A 7,609-nucleotide genomic window follows, 5' to 3' on the forward strand; every position below is an offset into this window, starting at 1 on the left:
TATTAAAACAGAAGCACAACTTTGGACCATACTTAATCCTAGGTAGAATTTATATTAAAAACTATAGATTATAATTAATTCAAGTATAATATTAATATTAATCCTAACAATCTAAAATTAAATCTCGCTGACGTTAGTTATGGCAACAATTTAAATGGAACAATTATTAATGATCGGTTTTAAGGTAACAATTTTTATGGTAAGTTTTGTAAAATACCATAATCTAATACCACATATATTTATAGAGAAAAAAAAATAAATACAACTTTCCTTAGTCACCAATAATATTTCCGAAATTAATTAAAAATAATTTATTTTATATATTTTCGAATTTAGAAAATGTTCACATGTGAATATTTTGTAACATATTATATTTTACAAAAAAACAATACCATTAAACTTATCTTGCGATTTGAAAACAAGGATCTATACTATTAAAACAGAAGCACAACTTTGGACCATACTTAATCCTAGGTAGAATTTATTTAAAAAAACTATAGATTATAATTAATTCAAGTATAATATTAATATTAATCCTAACAATCTAAAATTAAATCTCGCTGACGTTAGTTATGGCAACAATTTAAATGGAACAATTATTAATGATCGGTTTTAAGATAACAATTTTTATGGTAAGTTTTGTAAAATACCATAATCTAATACCACATATATTTATAGAGAAAAAAATAAATACAACTTTCCTTAGTCACCAATAATATTTCCGAAATTAATTAAAAATAATTTATTTTATATATTTTCGAATTTAGAAAATGTTCACATGTGAATATTTTGTAACATATTATATTTTACAAAAAAACAATACCATTAAACTTATCTTGCGATTTGAAAACAATGATCAAAATTAATATAAATAAATATTTAAATATCTCATGCAAAAATTGAAACTAAATTAAAAAGATTTAAAATAACAGTTTAACTCAAGTCTTAAATAAAACTGGATTACATATCGTCATCTATTGGCTCAACCGGTTGATTTAGGTTTTAGCGGTTTCTTTACGATTTTATCAGATTTTTAAATGATGGATAGATCGTAAAACTCAAAGTAGATTTTATATCGGTTTATTAGGTTTAAAAGTTTGCCCGCGGGTTTAAATTTTAAAATTAAAAAGTAACAGTTTAAACCAAATTGAATTACATATCGACATCTACCAGTTCAACTGGTAGCCTCGGGTTTTAGCGATATTTTTACGAATTTAAATAATAGATATTTCTTAAAACTCAAACTGAATTTTATATCGGGTCAGTTCAAGATATATTTAAAAAACTGATTTAAATTTTAAAATGGTTTAAATAAACAAAATTTTACAAATCAACAAAACATTTATAACACTGTTAATAAGAAAATTCATCATATTGTAACAAATAAACAAATATATAAATTTATTAATAAATATATCCGCCCTTTAAAAGGGCGGGTCAAAATCTAGTCTATTCTATTAATTCTTCAACATGTACAACTGATATATGTTGGGTATATTTAAAAAAAAACAAGGAAACACACGACATATTTATAAGTCATTTTCTTTTGTAACTGCACCATTTATTATTTCTTTATATAACCATGATTTTGTTTATTACTTCCACTTGATTCTCTCATTTCCGGACCTAATTATGTAAAAATCGACGGTTTCATTCAACAATAGTCAGTTTTTTCCTTTTTCTGACATCAATCTTTTCTTTTTGATTATATTACACTGTTCTAAAGTAGAATTATAATTATTAAATCAAATTATCATTTTAATCTGTTACAGACCATATTAAATCAGGATCTATATGAACAGCGTTAACACAGTCCCAATAATAATACTAATATCAACATAGGTAATGAATTTTAAGGTATATATCAATATTATTAAAATAAAAACATGTCATGTTCATAATAGTTGGATCTAATCTAAAAAAAACTATATGTAATTGCTTATATCTGTATATTAATATAACTGCTAAAAGAGTTTGAGTAATATTATAACGTAAATGGTTAAGAATGATAACTACTAAACCTAAATTCGTGGGGAAGCTATAAATACATCCGTCCTTATTTAAATCATGTATAAATTTATCATTATAAATATATTTTTTACAATAATTAAATTAAATAATGATTTTTAAAATATATATAACCCGCTGATAACCATAAAATTAAGCGGAGCGGGTGTTGGTATAAAATTATTTATTTGCGGGTTGTAAGGTCACATTTTATAACCAAAAATTTTTGAAAACCCGCGGAGTGGCGGATCAGCGGAGCGAGTTCGACCCGTAATCCACCTTTAATCGTGCATATACCGAATCAATTTTTAAATTGTTATTATTTAATAAAATATATTTTAATTAAAATTTATACAAAAATATGATTACCAAAAAACAAATATAATCAGAGAAAAAAACAATATCAAAAATTAAATTTAAAACAAAAATTATACCCGCTCTTTTAAGAGCGGGTCAAAAGCTAGTGATATATTAATACTGTAAATAATAGCTTAAATCATTCGAAGAGGGGTGACACAAAATTAAACATCAGTGCATAATGCTTAGTCAGCCTTATTGATTACTCCTCAAGCAAGGTAATAATCTACAGTATAACCTGTATAAATTAATAATCTATAAATTAATATCTCTATAAATTAATATAATTTCATAGTTCCAAAATGATTTTTTGGTTCAATTAGTATCTCGATAAATTAATAATTTCTATAAATTAATAAAAATATAGATTTGGTGTAGTCCCAACATTATTAATTTATAGAAGTTTCACTGTATGTCTTTTTTTTCCCAAATATGCGATATAAAACCTAAAATACTGATAGGCCTTTTGTATAAATAATATAAATGTTGAAGCAGTATATTATATAGATAAGTATATTATTTTGGCCAAGTTGGTTTGAATAGATAATATAGATGATGTTGCAAAATGTTTCTAATGATTCTTCCAATAGAAATATAAGACGAATACTTTTGGCACAGAAATAAATAATTATAATGCTTAGATTGTGTGGTTACACGTATGATGCGATCATTTGTGCTTTTTGTATCCTTTCTTTCTCGCTTTATGTGTATTTGATTAATCAATCTATGTATTATAACAAACTTTAGTACCTCAGTCGCATAACTACATTTCTTACTGATTCTTTTAGGTACATTGGTAGGGATAGACTAACAATGGCTGGAGAAAAAATAATATGCAAAAAGATATAACTTTCGAAATACAAAAATGTCTTTTATTGCAGGAATATAAGAGCATTATTTTGGTGAGTTTAAAAAAAATATATATATATATTCAAAATATTTCAATTATGTAATTAAAATTTAATGTTTAAAATTTTATATCAATTTAAATTATTTGGTTGAAGAGACTCAACATTTTCAGAATTTTACAGATAAAAAATGATTCGATAATATTTTGTTACTTTTTATATTTTTAATTTTGGTGAAAGTCAACCGATACTAGTATTGTAAAGTTTTGGATCTCAACCAATAATTACAAACAAGTAATGAGAAAAGTTCATATGTTTTATGTTGGTTCATTATAAGAGTAATTTTGATTTTCCACATTGAAAATTTCAAATTAAATCAAAATGTTGGCAGCCTTTTGGTAATTTATGAATTGTTTTTAAGGGAGAATTAGAACTACACATACAAGCCATTAGACCACACATGATTCACGCTACTTTGATACGTATACTAGTTTATATACTATCAAGTATAATAAAAATCTTAAAATTAATCATTGATTAATCCTCGATTAATTTTTAAGCTATTGTGTATATTGAATTTTCATCTAATTGGGTAAAAAGTGCACATTTGGAAGTTTAAGACGAAATCATAAGAATATTTATGTAGATTTGAAAGATTGGGGCAAACACTAAAACAAAAGAAAATTCAGGGACCAATGCTGAAAAATAAGAATACTGGCTGCTCTATATTGCACAATTAAAGTTTTGGAATTAATTTAAGACCGCAATATGTACAAACATAAAGTTAAAGGACAAATCTGTGATTAATCAAAAAATTTGAGGATCTGTCTTGAAAAATTATCCAAACTGGCCATTATTGCTCTTCGACAAGCTTTCCTTCGATCCGCGACCGTAAATGCTGATTCTGACATAACGGATACATTGGAGTGAAGTAGAGAGCACGACAAGATTGGAGCCTCCGGATATGAAACAGAGGAGTGGCATCGCGAGTTGACACCGAGAAGGAAGCTTGGTCGCAGCGATTGGAACAGAGCATGACCATAAATTCGACGAGACAAAGTCGACACAAAACAGAACACAGTGGTGAGGAGATAAAAGAAGACGATTAGAGGTCGGGATGAACCATACCTCTTTCGTAGATTTCATTTTTTTCCCTTCTGGTTTACTTTTATTTGTCCTTTTTACTAAAAACATAAATTAATTACAAAATATTAATATTAATTAGGTTTATTGAAGGATATAATGGTATTAAAGGAAATTTAAATCCTAGTTACCTAAATAATCTTCTACAAATTCTATTGGGACAAATCTAAGTTGAAATTGTCTATTTTTCCAAAATCAAAGATATTAAATGGAAATATTTTGTGTTTCTAAATATAAGGTTTTTCATATTTTAGGTTAATTTAACTTTACTAAAATTGGTTTGATAATTATATATTTCTTAAGATTTATTAAATTATTTTTAGTTGATATTTTTGTTAATATTTTGGTGTAGACTAAATCGATGTTCTTAACTAAAACATCTTACAGTTTTAAATAAAAGACTATAAACTTTTTGATAAATATTATACTCCCTCTGTTTTTATTTGTAGGTATTTTTAGTTAAAAAATCTCAATATCAAGAAAGTTATTATTTTGAAAAAGTAGCATTTAATATACAATCTCAACCAATAATAAAAATGTATGTATTATCGTATTGGTCATACAATCTATTCTATTAATTCTGAAGCATGACCAATTGATAAAAGGTTATGTCCAATAATTATTTTTCATGATATCTATTAAAAAGTTAAACTATATATTTTATAACTATATCTAAATATATATTTAGTAACTACCACTTTAAACCCTTAATGATCGGGAACCACTAGATTATTTTTCCTTTTCCTAATACTCTCGGCCACTCAATTTTATCATTTACAACTTACTCACAAATATTTCGTTTATAAAATATCCATAAACTTTTTTCAAAAAAAAAAAATATCCATGAACTGGATTGGTTAAACCAAACAATGTAACCGTACATAAACTTCCTTTGATTTCTATATGACTCATACGAATGGGTGGGACCCGTTTCTTTGAACTTCTTCTCACATGAAACTTAATTATCGGACAACAAAAGAAAACCGTAAGTACTACGTAATATATATTGATATAATATTATTAACAACTGAAAAACTAATATACAAATTATTTTTTATTTACCAAATACAATTATTAAAATTTCTTATTAATCATTTAAGAAAAATATTATACAAAGAAAAATATAAATATGATTAAAACACAAATATAAATGTAAAACCAAAAATAATATACATGTTTTAAGGACGGCTATATTTTTGCGTATATCAATAGATCATGTTTATATTTTAATAGTATTGATTAAAACTTTTTATTAAATATTTAAAAGAAATATTATACTTATAAAATACAAATATAACTAAAAAGCACAAATATAAAAGTTTAATTATTAAAAGATACAACTTTTTATCAATTGGTCATGATGCTGAATTAATAGAATGGACTAACTACAAATATGATTTAAAAACTTAAATATAAAATTAAACTTTTTTAGAAAAACTTGAAAAAAAAAATATATCCGCCATTTGAAGGGTGAATCAAAATCTAAATCTTAATCTAAACATTTATTTTTGTTCACGAAGGACGGGTTCGTGGGAGAAGATCATTTAAAATATGTTTAGGAAGCCAAAACATAGATAATAAAACTATGATTTTGATATGATGATTACAAACTATGATTTAGATAAAAAATTGATGATATATAAAAAATTATTATAAATATACTTTTATATTTTTTAATAATTAAATTAAATAATTATTTATTCAAAAATAAAACCTGCGGATAACCCAAAAATTAAACGAAGTTAGTACACAATTATTTGTTTGTGAGTTGTGCGGATCAGATTTTTTGACCAAAATAAAATTGAAACCCGCGGGTTGGTGGAACAGCGGACCGGGTCGGCCCGCAACCCACCCTAACCGAACGTAGACCGAATCAATTTTTAAATTACTATAATTTAATAAAATGTATTTTTATTAAGATTTATAGACAAATATAATTACAAAGTACAAATATAATCACAAAGAAAACATAAATATAAAAATTAAACTTAAACAAAAAATATACCCGCCCTTTTAAGGGCGGGTCAATATCTAGTATCTAATTAATGCAAAAGTTGCTTTGAATTATGTAAACACCTTACATTGTGAAACAATTTTTTTGGTTAAAACTACCTATATAAAGAAACAAAGGGAGTATATAACTTAACCTTTTGTAATTATTAAATTTAGCAGCCAAACCGAAGAAAAAACTCCATAACTTATCAACATGTTTATGTCTCTACGACTCACAATCCCAATAACAAGTTCTGTTTTTAAATGTTAAGCTTTTGAATTGCAAGTTGAACTCAAATGAAGAATGTATTCATGTTTTGCATTTACTGGAGGTTGGTTAAACTACCATCACTGGTTATAGAGCATTTTATTTTAGTTTAGCCTTTTTTTGCTTCTCATATTTTTACTATAAAAATTTTATGATACTATCCAAGTAATAGTTTTACGTCATTTGTGATCATAGTTAAGGTATTGGATTCATTAGGTATTTGTTTTTTTTTAAATCAATTAGCCGAAGTTCTCTCAAAATATATTAGTTAAGAGTAGTATTTGTAAATTATTGCTAAACTGAAAAATCTTTAAAGTTAAAACTTCGTGCAAAAATAGTTATATGCCTTCTCGATGCTTTTCTTATTTTGTATTATGTGGACCATCACTATCTTTCTTCTCCGATATTCAAATATTTTATTTAGAGCTTAAATTTCATCGTTCGAAATTGAAGAATCCTAATTTATGATTTTTTTCCCTAAATTCTACAAAGTAGAATAGACCTAAATTTTCCTTTTGAATTATAAAGAAATTGGGGTTTAAAGAAGCGGCTTATCGAACGAAAGGGCATAACATAACAATCACACTCTTGAGGTGGAGGACAAACCATCAGATTAGAAGATAATCTTAATTAAAGCAAGCAGCCTTAAGTAACTAGAACCACTCCTTTGACGGTTCATAAGCTAATGATTATGCTCCATTATGAGTTTAATATGATATTTGTTATATCTAATTTTGAAATGATACATAGCATTAATAAAGAAATGTGTCGGAGTCGCATCATAAATGTCGAGTGTGCAATATCTTAATCAAGTCTAATGAATCCTATATGCCCTGACTCTACTCTCCCTACACGAGTTGACTTAGACCACCAATTTAAAAAAATTAAAAAATAATGTAATCTACTAAAAAACTAAAATAATTAAATTGGTACAAAATAAAAGTGAACCTTGTTTACACTTTTGTCGCGATAAGATAAAATTGTCAGGACAAGA

This window comes from Raphanus sativus, chromosome 5, assembly GCF_000801105.2.
Source record: "Raphanus sativus cultivar WK10039 chromosome 5, ASM80110v3, whole genome shotgun sequence".
Lineage (NCBI taxonomy): Eukaryota > Viridiplantae > Streptophyta > Magnoliopsida > Brassicales > Brassicaceae > Raphanus > Raphanus sativus.